This window comes from Adiantum capillus-veneris, chromosome 14 (assembly GCF_014529385.1).
Source record: "Adiantum capillus-veneris isolate H3 chromosome 14, ASM1452938v2, whole genome shotgun sequence".
NCBI classification, from domain to species: domain Eukaryota; kingdom Viridiplantae; phylum Streptophyta; class Polypodiopsida; order Polypodiales; family Pteridaceae; genus Adiantum; species Adiantum capillus-veneris.
This window is the reverse complement of record NC_140944.1, coordinates 86,882,824-86,896,511: the sequence shown is the minus strand read 5'-3', so window position 1 is coordinate 86,896,511 and position 13,688 is coordinate 86,882,824. Positions and strand designations below refer to the sequence as shown.

The 13,688-nt window shown below is 40.6% G+C and overlaps 1 pseudogene across 1 annotated transcript; it reads right to left on the bottom strand.

The window, feature by feature from the left end:
• Nucleotides 1-8,272: 8,272 nt before the first annotated feature.
• LOC147442718 (uncharacterized) lies at nucleotides 8,273-13,119 on the bottom strand (annotated as a pseudogene). Its single transcript, XR_015190296.1, has 2 exons — nucleotides 10,421-13,119; nucleotides 8,273-10,234 (listed from the first exon to the last, which is right to left on the bottom strand). The product of XR_015190296.1 is annotated as an uncharacterized LOC147442718 (transcript).
• Between the last annotated feature and the right edge of the window lie 569 nt (nucleotides 13,120-13,688).

Here is a 13,688-nt window from a genome sequence, read left to right as displayed (position 1 = left end):
CAGTAGATGCATACATACGTAAGTTTTCAATGGCATGGAAGAGGATGTGCAAGGCCTTAGCACCACAGGTAACCCCACCTGACATGATGAAGAAGGACAGGTTCTTGGCTGGTCTTTGGGAGAATATACATTGGAGAGTGGAGCTAAAGAAGTCTAGGACATATGAAGATGCACTAGAGGTAGCAAGGGACAAAGAGTGGAAGCTGAGGAGAATGAGTCAGCTAGGAGTAGAGTCTTTGCCCAAGAGGTCTGAGTTTCAGCCTATCGATTCTTTGCAAGGTCGCATGCCAAGGGCTCATCATGAACTAGTGGTTTCTGTTACTCCTTAGGTTATGCCAGCAGTGGTCACTACATCAACGCAAGATGATGGGCTAAGGCAAGACATGAGGAAAGTCGTAGATTTAATGAAGAAATAATCGAGGTCAGGGGAGGTTCGCAAATTAGCCAGCAGGTGAAGAAAGACCCAAGAATGGTGTTGGACAAAGAAATGGTAGATTCTAGAGGGATACACCCACGTGTTATAATTGTGGAGAGTTGGGCCACATCGGCCCACAATGTGATAAGCCACCAAGGATGGGGGGAGACATGTATCCATTGCCAAGACATGTGCTAACTAGATCGAAGGATTATGGCATTGAGATTAAGGGAGAAGAAGGAACCATTGGATTAACCCAAGAGGAAAAGGGAAAGACAAAATTGACCAGTGTGGTCACCTTGGAGAAGGCAACAAAATTGGAGGATACATTAATGATGCCTATTGGGAAGAGGACCACACAGGATAAGGAAGGAAGAAGTGCCCCAGTTCCTAGCAAGAAAAAGGGAAAGAGCCATGAAGGCGAGGAGGTCAAGGCCAAGAGGAAAAGAAGGGCTCATTGGTTGCAGGTTTCATGTTTCATATTTTCCACTAGGGGATGGGAAACTAAGTTATGACTTGAAGGAGGATCTAACAAGCAGGAAATCAGATGTTACTTTTGGGAAGCTTATAGAGATGGTGCCTAAGCTAAAGTGACAATGGAAGAGAATGGTTAACCCCATGGAGAAAGAACTAGAGAGAGGTTCAGTGAAGGTGTTGGCAATGGATGACTACCAGAAATTTGCCGAATAGTATATGTGTGGCACAAAATAGAAAATCTAGGACAAGGTTACATTGATGGTGGAGCCCAAATATGTGCCATAACACACTTATGCATTGAGAAGATGGGTCTTCCAATGACTGGGGTGTCAGGTTTTTGGATCAGAGTGGCAAACCATTAGAAAGTTAAATGTTTGGGTGTTGTAAAGAGCTTAGAAGTGGAGGCGTATGATGCAAAGGTGGTGGTTTATTTTTGTGTTATTCGAATGGGGTTGGGAGCATATCCTATTATACTAGGTAGACCATGGTTACGTGCAGTGAGAGCTGTTTAAGATTGGAGACGTGGTATGACTAGCCTCTATGGAAAGACAGATGCCAAGAAGCTATATAATATGGACACAAAGAAAGTATTGGAAGAGCTTTATGAATATGAGGATGAGTCTAGTGATGAAGACTATTCCACAGTGGCTGATGAGGACACTTATAGTAGTACCAGCAGTGATGAGGATGTTGATGCTGCATTTCTTCTAATGGACAAAGAAATCCATGAGTCTGGTTTAGTTGCATTTGTAAATGAGAATGAATATGAAAGTGAAGGGCCTTATGAAGTGATTGAAGGACGGATGCAAACCAAGGTTTAATTGTCAAATAAGCAGGAATTGATGACACAAATGATCAATGGAGAATTCTCAGCTATGAAGAAGGAGATATATTTGCACATGTTGGCTAGTTTTCTTGATTTGTTCATTACTTTATATGAAGAGATTAGAGGGTTCAAAGGAGAAGAGATGCATATAGAGCTGAAGGAAGGTGCTAAGCCGGTGCCGTAAAGGTTGAGAAGGATGGGTCAAGAGCAAATGGAAGCCTTGCGGAAAGAGGTGGACATGTTATTGAAGGCAGGGTTCATAGTCCGAATGCACAAAATGGGTGAGTCTAGTAGTAGTCAACCCAAAGAAGGATGACAATTGGAGGATTTTTGTAGATTTTAAACCCTTAATTGCAGCCACTAAGAAGAACCCATATCCTCTTCCATTCATTGATCATATATTGGATTTAGTGCAATGTTATGAGAGGTACAGTGTGTGTGATGGTTTTTTAGGCTATTTTCAACCGAGGATTTCTCTTAAATACCGAACAAAGACAACTTTCATTACGCCATGGGGTTATTATTGCTACATGGTATTTCCATTTGGGTTGTCAGATGGACCATCTTTCTATCAAGAGAGAGCAAATTGGGTATTGCCACCATTCATTGGTAGTTGTGTTAAAGCTTTTATGGATGGCTTCTGTGTCTATAGCAGTAGGGTTGAACACCATGAGAAGCTGCAGATGGTATTGGCTCAATATGATGAATGTGGAGGACAACTAAATCCAAAGAAATGTCATCTAGCACAGCCAAGGGTGAAGTTATTGGGATATATGGTGTCAAAAAATGTCATTGAGGCTGATCCAGACAAGGTTAAGTCTATTATTCTTCTTCCATCACCTATGACTACAAAGCAATTTCCAACCTTTATACACAAAGTGAAGTACATGGCACGGTTTATTCCATTCTCTTCACAACTCCTTTATACATTACAACAAATGGCAAAGCATGATCTATTGCAATGGGATGACAAGTGTGAAGAAGTGTTTCAAGAGGTGAAAGAGGTGTTAGGGGGTTGTCATCCATGCAAGCTCCTTATTGGGAGCAAGCATTTTATGTAAATCCATCAGTAGGGGATGATTCCATTGGAACCATGCTATTGCAAAAGAGGAAGGGCAGCCAGTGTATTGTGCAAGCCGAGTGAAGTTGGTAGGAGAGAGAAAATTCTCAGAAGTAGAGCTAGTGATGGCCATTGTAATATTTGCTTGTCGATGATATCGTCATTACTTGCTACCACAACCTTTTGTTTTATTAACAAGTTATGCCTTTTTGCCACAGTTAATTAATGGCACTTTCATGTCACATGTCATCAAGAAATGGGTAATTGAGCTACAAGAGTTTGAGTTCTCTTTTTTAGTGGAAGATAGTACAAGAGCTACCCTATATGATTTGTTGACTTACAAGAAGAATTTCCTTCTTGTTAAGGAAGAGGTGGTGAGAAGGGTAGTTGAGTAAGTGCCACATATCAGCAATGCACATGTGTTGTTCTTTGATGGCTCATACAAAAAGAGTCATGATGCGGCTTCAGGGGGTATAGCAGTTTACGATCTAGAGGGGAAGCTAGTATGCAAGAGAAGGTTCAATTTGGATGCAAATAGTAACAATGAGGCTAAATATGCTACTTTGGAAGCCGGATTACACATTTGTCTGAAGCATGGGATTGGAAGGTTGAGCATAAAAGGTGATGCCTTGTTAGTTGTGAAGCAAGTGTTGGGTGTGTGGAAGAGCAAGAACACCTCATTGAAGGAAATGTGTTTCAGAATTAAAGGCCTGTTAAAGAAGTTTGAAGCATGGAGCATGAGACACGTTGAATGTTCTCTAAATGGAGAGGAACATGAAGCAGCTCAAAGCATGATTGGAGAGCTATTTTTGTTAAGGACCAATTTACCTCTTTATCATGGCCGGAAAAGTTTGACTCAAGAAGAGGAGATTTTGCCAGCAGGAATCATTCCGAAGGACATTCAGAAGTCTAAGAAGTATGGTTTTGTGCGTAGAGCATCTAGGTACAAACTGATTGGTGATGTATTGTACATGAAAGGTGCTGATCTCGTGTTGAGACGTGTACCTTGGTGGGAGGAGCTTTATAGAGTGTTGGAAGAGAATCATGAAGGTGCATGTGGCAGACATTTTGCTCAAAAGATCACCTTGCATAAGATCTTGCAAGAGGGGTATGTATGGCCTAGTTTTCACAAGGATGTTCACCATTGGTGTAGGTCTTGCAATAGGTGTCAAGCATTTGAGAAGAGAGTGTTGAAGCTAGAGCTACAAAAAACCATTATGGTGTTTGAAGTGTTTGAAAAGTGGGGGATTGATACAATAGGCCCGTTACCTATCACAAGCAGAGGCAAAATCTATATTTTGACTGCAATGGAGTATCTCTCTAGATGGGTAGTGGCTATAGCAGTAAAAAAAATCACTGCAAAGGATGTGGAAAAATTTGTGCACGATGAAATATGTTGCAAGTTCGGGGTGCCACTAGAGTTTGGGCTGAACCAGGAGAAGAGCCTAGACCGGCTTACATTGCAAATGACCTAACAGAAGAAGAAGAAAATCTTTTGTTGAGCTTGTTAAAGGAATACTGGGATATCTTCGCTTGGTCTTACAAGGATATCAAGGGTGTTGATCCAGAAATCTGTCAACATACTATACCCATGAGAGATGATTTGGAACCAAGTAGACAGAGACCATACGCTTATAATGAAACATTTGCCAGGAAGATCAAAGAAGAGATTGAAAAACTAAAGGAAGCTGAATTCATTTACGAAATTGAATACACAAATTAGGTGTCTCCAATTGTAGTAGCACCTAAGAAGAATGAAAAATTACGAGTGTGTGTTTATCTCAAAAAGGTGAATGCATCTACCATTAGAGACAACTTTTCTCTTCTGATAACTGAGCATGTGTTAGAATGAGTGGCAGGAAAAGAATCTTACAGCTTCTTAGACGGATTTTCGGGATACAATCAACCTTTGGTTGACCCAAAAGATCAGCATAAAACTGCTTCTGCAACAGAATGGGATATATTTTCCTATTGGGTTAACTAATACTCCAGCCACATTTCAGAGATTGATGAGCCATGCTTTCAAATAATATCTTTCGAAATTCTTAGAAGTATACATGGATGATCTATGTGTACATTAGTCAGTCCGGGCTGATCATTTTGAACACCTCAAAAAGGTATTCGGGAAATGTAGACTTTATAGGATTTGCTAAAACCCTGAAAAGTGCACATTCATGTGAAGACAAGCAAAAATTCTTGGACACATAGTGTCTAAAAATGGCATAGCTACCGATATTGAGAAGATTCATGTCATTGCTGATTTGCCTAGACCAACAACAAACAAGGGGGTATAAGCCTTCATGGGACATTGTGGATATTATCGACGATTCATCTACATGTATGCTATAATTGCAAAACCCATGTATAGCTTGATTACGCACTTTGAATGGACCGAGGCATGTGAAGAATCCTTCATGAAGCTAAAGAAAGCTCTCACCTGAGCTCTAATATTAAAAGCACCAGACTGGGATAAGGTATTCCACGTACATGTAGATGCTTCAAACTTTGTTGTTGGTTGTATACCAGCCCAACCAGGAGATGGAAAAATTGATTTTCCTATTTCTTATGCTAGCCGACAATTGAACATGGCAGAAAAGAATTACACCACCACCGAAAGAGAAGGACTAGGAATGATCTATGCCGTTAGAAAGTATAGACAATACCTATTAGCCAACAAGTTTGTGTTCTTTGTGGACCACCAAGCCTTGTTATATTTGGTCAACAAGCCATGCAGCACAAGGAGAATAGTGATATGGTTCATCATTCTTCTCGAATTTGATTTCACTGTGGTTGTAAAAAAAGACACTACTCATCAACAAGCAAAAATGCCAACACGAGTAGACAACATGCCCTTAAGACCAATGATGGGGGCTAGAGCCTTCACAAAATGGGGTATAGATCTTGTTTGACCAATACAACCACCTGCTTATAGAACCCAAGCTCAATATATAATTGTAGCTACAGAGTATTTGACCAAGTGGGCCGAGGCTAAAGGCTAAACCACTGCTGTATTCTTATATGAGTATGTATTCACAAGATATGGACTGCCAATAAAGATTGTCAGTGATCGGGGAACTCATTTCCTCAAGGACATAATAGAGTATTTGCTTGATGAGTTTGTGGTCATCCATAACAAATCAGTTCCATATCACCCACGAGCAAACGAACAAGCGGAGCATACGAATAAAATTCTTATCTCGGTACTGACCAAAGTGGTTAGTCAGGAAGGGCAGACTGGGAAAGGTATCTCCATGCTGCTCTATGGGCTTATCGATTTTCATTCAAAACAACTCTAAATTCTACACCCTTTAACTTTGTTTATGGTCTTGATGTCATACTGTCAATAGAATTTCTATTGCCGACATTCAAGGTACCACAAAATCTTGAGTGGACTGGACATGAATTGTCAGAAAGACTTGAAGATTTGGAAAAGTTAGACGAGCAAAGGCTAAATCTATGCACAAAAGCGAAAACAAAAACAATTTTTTAATTCCCACTTAATCACAAAAATATTCAAGAAAGGGGAATTAGTTCTAGTCTATTCCCTTAAGCAACACATTTCCAAGTTTAAGAAAAATGAAAACAGACCATTTATCATTGAAGATGTATCTCCAAGTGGAGCAGTAAAATTGTCCACTTTAGATGGTGAACCAATGGCTAATTGGATTAGTGGATGTCGTTTAAAGAAATACAATTTGCCACTAACCAGTGAATTGCTAGAGAGAATGCATGCAGCCAAACAAAGGAAGATCAAGCAACAGCAGGTTATTGATGAAGCCCAAGAGGAGGCTAGACTTTGGGTACTCAAGTGTAAAGCTGCTCTCAAGAATCAACAGACACCGATTCCCATCAACACTTTGGAACTAGATGATCGACAATGGGAATTACATAAAGAGGCAGTTTCAACAGATGACGATTGGTTAAATGAAATGGATCTGCGCATCAAAGTACAGCTTAACAATCATAGCACCAATGCTTTAGGAGACACAGGAGCTAGAGTGAATGCAGTAAGTTATTTTACATACAAGAATGCAGCAAGTCAAGCATTGTCAGCAGGAATAGCGACAATCAAAGGATGCAACAAGAATCCAACTCCAACATTGGGAGTAGTCAACTTGAACGTGGTAGTACATGGATGTTCATGTCGGCATCAAATTGTACGCTTGCCAGATGAACACATGAATGAGATGATGATTCTTTGAATTCCCTAGATGCGTACATACAAAGAAGTACCAGATTGAAATACGAATCAGCTAAAGCTATCACCTAAAGGAGGGCAAATCATTGTTCTAGTTGCACCAAGCAGGAGGAATGGAAAAGAAGCAATCAACCGACCAATCCACGAAGCCAATCTTCTCCATGCCCTCGACAATCAAATGCTACAGGTAGCATACAAGGAGTTAGACAGATTTGGGTAACAAAAGCACAGCTTGAGGATAAACCTATTCAGATCTGGGTGCATAAAACTTCACCGAAGAAACAAAAGAATGTTCCAAGGATTCGAACACAAAATTGAGCATCTACGAGCGAGGAACCTAACATGAAAAGGGTTTGGCAGAAAAAGGAGCACTTATCTTCTCCACAGACCGAGATACCAATCAAGCAGTGGTGAGTTAAGTCTCAACAGACGCCACCACACCATGCGACACCAAGCCGACCAAGCTACCAATGGAGAGAAATAGTTCAACAACAGTCTAAAGTGCTACCAACAGCTCAAGCAATTAGCGTGCTAAAACACCCTGATGGTGCAATCAAGCAGAGATCACAAAAGCTACAAGATTTGGTCTTTGGAAGACATCAGTAGCAAACCTCGACATCGGAACCCCCTGAGTTAGTCACTCAAGACCCACCTCTTGCATAGCATACTGGTTTGAATTGCATTGATCTTCATATCATGGTAGAGCCAATCACCCCTTTGCATAGACACAATTGTTCAACCCATGCACGCAGTCGTCCTGGAGTACGCTATCTAAGAGGGGTGGAACGGCACTAAGTACTAAGTAATTAAGGGCAATGTTTGAAGAGGGAGGAAAAAGTTCCATGTTAACGTGTGATTTTTTACAAAATAACCTAATAATGCCCTTATAATTCATCATCAAGGGAATATTCACTGATAATATCTTCCCGATGAGTGTAAATAGTGTATATACTATCAAAAAATCATAAAAAATAGTCCTTTTTGGGGTAATTTTCATCATTTTTGTTGATAAGGAGGTTTAAAAATGGAGAAATCCACCAAAAAACAACAAACCTATGTTTTTTAAGGTATTTTCTTAATTATTGGATTTTTACTTTACTTTTTTAGAGCATTTTGCTATTTTCTTTGTTTTTTTCAAATAAACAAGTCAAAATTAATAATAAATAGAAGGGAATCTCAGATGGAAAAATTAAAGACACGATGGTGATCAAAAGGAAGAGGCGGACAAGCAAAAAAAAATTCAATGAAATCAGAAGAGGGAATCATGAAGCCTAAATTAGGCGGCCAAGTCTACTTTTGCAAAATTCTTGCAGAATGAGCTATAGGAATCCGATCAGGGAAATTTTTGAGTCTAACATAGATTTAATAGCCTAGTAGGACTAACGGGGGAATTTGGGAAAACTTGGTTTGGGAAGTCCATGTATAGATATCCATGGTAGGCTAAAACCACCTCATTTCCACTTGGAGCCTTTGTAGAGAGAGATTTTGGCCTCTTTCGCGCGACATTTCCGGAGCCCACAGTTGACCTTTTTCAGCGCTATTTCACACGAGACATGAGGGGTAAGTTCTTTACTCGATAATGATCCATTTTGTACGGACAATAGCTAGTCTAAAACCTTAGAAATCGAGCAGTGCACGGAGACCTACGACCTAAAACTTTGTATTGATTCCACCTTAGCTAGCCTTGGGGTTGTCCATGTGGCCCACACATATGTCCAACAATCAATATTTCTTTGGCACCAAAAAATTATTTTTGACCTGAAAGTGTTAGATTTACCTCTTCAAGTTTAGATAGAATAGCTTCACAATCTGCAATATGTTGAGCAACAAAGATTCGGCACCCCCTCTGATCTTTTATCTCGTCTTTTAGACCTTCTTCCCAACCTTCATTGGCAAATCATCAATAAAAGGCATAATAATGTGAGGAATGAACTCTCTTAATACCTTGTTCATGCCATTCATCATGTGAGAAACAGAATTTGTGGCAGATTGCGGTAAAGTACACATCCTTACCAACCCAAGTGGAGTACGCACAGTACTGAGATCCCTACTCTCCAAAGCAAGCTGAAACTGATCATAGCTTGAGTAAAGATCCCCCAGGGGTTATATAGCCCTACCTGCAAAAGCTTCTGCAAACTCATCCACAATTGGTCCTATGCCAACATTACGAATTGTTACCTTATTTACCGACTGCATGTCCTGAATAAATCACAGGGCTCCATTCTTATTTGGGACCGTGAACCATCGATTAGAATAAGGTGCACAAGATGGCTCCAAAATATCCATACGCATCTTTTCATTTAACAAGTCAATAAGCTTTGGTAGATGGGCTTTAGGAACAGGAATAGGCCGCAAATTCCATGCCATATGTGGAACGGTAAAGATAATCGTAGGTGCTACAACATTTGGATCTACACATCCAATCTCACTGGGCTCAAAAGCAAAGGCTTTACCATGTTTTGCAAGCATCTCTTGAAAGCAATTGACCTCCTCATCAGTAAGAAACCCTTCTTCACCGATGACTACCTGCTTCAAGGTCTCTTCAGCAAATTTGTGGCCAATGTTTTTGGGATCTCTTAGCTTCGGTTGATGTGAAGCTTTTTTGATAACCTCGTCACTCCCCCCTGGGAGAGAGGTAGCTACAAGCCTGACCTTCTTTGCAACAGTCTTGTACTTTGTATCCACGTGCACTTCAAAAGCACCACTCAATTCTTTCTTATGTCCATTAGATTGTCATACATGTCCATGAAATGTACCCGCACAACTTTAGTCCCACTTTGCAACCTACACTTCTCCATAACTTCAAGTTCTGACATCGTATCAACATAAGAAACTTCTTCAAAGACTCCTGAGATAACATCATCATGTTCAAGTACATCACATCCTTGCAAATCACTTTGAACACTTACCACATATTGCTTCTCCCACTTAGGTTGCTCCATGAACTTCCTATATGAAAATGAACCTTCAGATGTTAGTCCCAGAAACCCCGAAGAAAAAGTCTCTTCTTGCGAGAACTTCTTCTTCCCTGTACCACTATAGTCCCGCTCTATAGTGGCACCCCAAGAAAATCCTGAGAAAACATGTACTCTTTAGACTCTTTTCGAATCCTTGGCAAAGGTTGTTCTCTTAAGATATCTTTACTCCTGACATGATCAACACAAACAGTAAAAAATTGAACTGCACTCTTACCATCTTTGCTTCGGATCCTTGCATATGTTGAACCATCATCCAAAACCTTTGTCTCCATACGCATAGCTGTGATGTAAGTTTTTTGACATCAAATTAATTTCTGAACCATGATCCACAAGTTCTAGAATAGGCTCATCAATATCACCAATCTTAACAATTGTCCGGTAGTGGCTCTCACCCAATGTGTTCTAGAAAAATGACTCCTACGTACTACTTCCTCACCATCATCATTATTGAAGTGAAGTGTCTTACCTCGGTTGTAACTTGATTGGAGATCACTGTAGACTATAAACTTTCTTCTTCAATCTCTGACTTGTAAGCATCCAGAATCGATTCTGCATGTTGAATCACTTGGCTCTTGACCGCATCAGATTCTTGCTCGACTGGTACTTGTCGCTTTCTCTTTATAATATCAACGATCTCCTCATGAAATTCACGTTAAGCAATACCCAAGACATCGCCCAAAGTAAGTTCCACCTTGCTGTTGAAAATGTGTTCCTCAAATACCTTCTTCAAATCTGTAGCCAATTCAATATCAGATTTTAGCTTGTAAGAAGGCCCTTTTGGCTTAACTTTCTTTTTATCTTTTGATGCCTCTTCCATAACCACTTCACGTGTAGGAACTTCTTTAGAACTTCTGCCTTCTTCCTTCTTGTTGCTAGTCCTCGTAGCTTGTTTTGATGAGCCCACAATGTCTTCATCCCTCTTGCACTTCTCTTCCACCATAGCTTCATTAGCCTGAGATTTTGCAAGAAAGGCATACACAGAAAGAGAATCTATAGGATCTGACCACCCCGTAGTTTGTCAAATGCAATTGCCAGCTTGACTTAATGTGTCACGAGTTATTTCACCTTTGTCAACTGTCCTCAAAGCATAGGGCCATAGATTCCCTTTAGCCTTCCTACTTTCCTCATCCTCCGCACTGCATACCTGTAATCCATAAGTTGTTGCATCAACCCTAGAGGCATTGTGCTACATCTCCTCAACCAGCTTCTTCATACCGCCCTTTCCATAGTTAAAACATAGACGTTCACCAGTTTCTTTAAGATGCAGATTTCCGTCCTTCCAAAAAACCGTGTTCTTCTTATAAGCTTCATTAAAATCATCACAATTTTTGCGTATAGGATCTAAGCTATCACACCACACGCATCCTTTATCCCACTGTTGTTGTGGAGGACGTTGTCTGGTTCTGAAGAAGATCCACTTGCACTCAAACCATCAAGTTTAACAGCTTTCAAATTCAAATTCAACTCTTTTATACCTTTTACCATCTCATCAAGGACTGGCTCTTCTAGCTTGGGCTTGGGCTTCTCCACTAGATCCTCTTCGAGCGCTTCCATAGGATCAGCCACTATGAACTTGTCCACCCTCTTTTGTTGCTTTACAATCATATTAACAGCTTCTGTGACCAATTTCCACTCAGAAGTTAAGCCCAACTCACCAGATGGGTCCTCAAGCAGATGTACCAAGCTCTTTTGAAGGCACAAATCTGCTGCTTGAATAAATAGCTCCACCTTTTTCGGCTGCATTGTTTTTTTTCTCAACAATAGATAACTGTTTAAATTTCTTTTCAAAAGCTCGTAGCAATTCTCTCGCAGATAATCCTTTATCCTTCTGCTGTCTCCATTTCATAAAGCTTTGCTTGGTAACCTGTTGAGAATATTCAAGAAAATACTCTTCTTGTAAAGCCTTCTTAAACTCCTGCTAGTTTGCACCATGTGTCACCTGAATTTCTTCAATTCGAGCCCTAAGCTTAGGAGCCACAATTAAGTGAAAACCTTCCACTGATTCATGATCATTACCTCTATAATCCTCCAAAGATTGTTCATAAATAGTACAAAAATTTGGAAATATCAGCTTTTCAGTTACTGTATACCTCGCTTGACGAATATGTTCACTTTGTTGGTACTACTATTGAGAAGCCTGCTGCTGCTGCATATAGGCTGCAAACTGTTGAATCATTTGTTGCATTGCTACTTCCTCTGGTGTCGACATCTTCTGCTACCAAGTCCCACCCCGACTCGCTTTTGCGTCGGGTTCACCAAAGATGTTGGGGAAAAATAAGTGCGATGGGTGAGACGGGATCAACACCGGGGTGCTTCCTATGGGAACTGGTGAGAGAAACAACACAAAATAATATCTCGGAGTTGCAAGCAACACTTTAAAACTCAGTTCTTATATTACTATCTGAAAAAACGGCTAGGTGCAAGCTACAATAAAAAAAACCAAAGAACCTTACAGACTGCTTGAACACAAGAAAAAAGCACAAAAGCAGTGCCCTTTGTTGATAGAGCACGAGAAACCTGTATCTCGCCTTGCTCCTCCTTGAACGTGGCACTGTCTCCTTCTTGTCTTCCCCTGATGCTTTGTATTCAAGCTTCCTCTTGACTGTAAAACAAAATCCTTCCGAACTCTTCAACTCCTCTTGCTAAAAGTTCAATTGCTTCTAATTTGTTTTGTAAGCCGAGAACCACCATGGGAACACTCCCTTCAATCTTTTAAAGACCTTTTAGTTTCAATACAAAAAACAACGTTGCTTCTGCCCGGTCGCCTGTCAACTTCTCTACTCGGCTCTTGCTCGTTGCTTTATTCTCCCTGCTTGTCATCCCAATTACCTGGATGGAGATTTATTATTGCTTTGGTTTGTTGTCTGCAGCAATCGACGGCTTCTGCCAGGCTCGTCAACTCCAACCAACACAGCCTCACACATGATATTCTTAAATGCTTGTCTCAGCCTCCACTTTGCAACTCACAAATTGAACTTGCCAATGCTCCCGGGATCTCTCTGTCTTGTTAACCTTAATCTGCTTCTTACCTCACTAGACACGGCCCCTGCGCTTGCTACAGTAGACGACGCTCCTCTCTCTCTCTCCTTTCTGCTACAGTTGACGACTTCCTCGGCCTGCTTTTCTTCTGCTCAGGCCCACCTCTGCTTGTCCTTGCCCATAGCGCGCTCCCTTCCCTACTGCTCGAGGTCGCCCCTTTAATCGACGCGCTGCGTCAATATTAATAAAGCAAGGCTTTATTAAAAGCTTCAATATAAGCGGCCATTCACATTGATTTAGTGGCGGTCATTGCCACCAATTTGATTTGCATCCTATCCAAGACGGCGTTAATCACTTCCATAAACCAAAGCATTGCCACGTACCTCACTTTCCTCCCACAATCATACAAAAACACGAGATGATCAAAGCCTCCTCTCGCATATTAGCCAAAGCATTACTAAACACAATCATCAAAGTGCAAGCTTAGAAAGCTTATGAAGCTCCTCAATCACCTTCGTTTTCTTTAATATTCACCAAATGCCATGCCAACCATATCATGTTGAGATATCTCATAATCATTAAACTTCAAGAGACACCATTATCTCACCCAAATAATCCCAAGCATTATTTATCTATAATCATCGATACTGCAAAAAGCTATGGCTCTTTTGTAAGAAAACCTTAAAACGTTCTTTTTTTTCTTTTTATGTGAGTTTTTCTCTCAATTAACGTGGGGCGTCACGACAATGAGCATG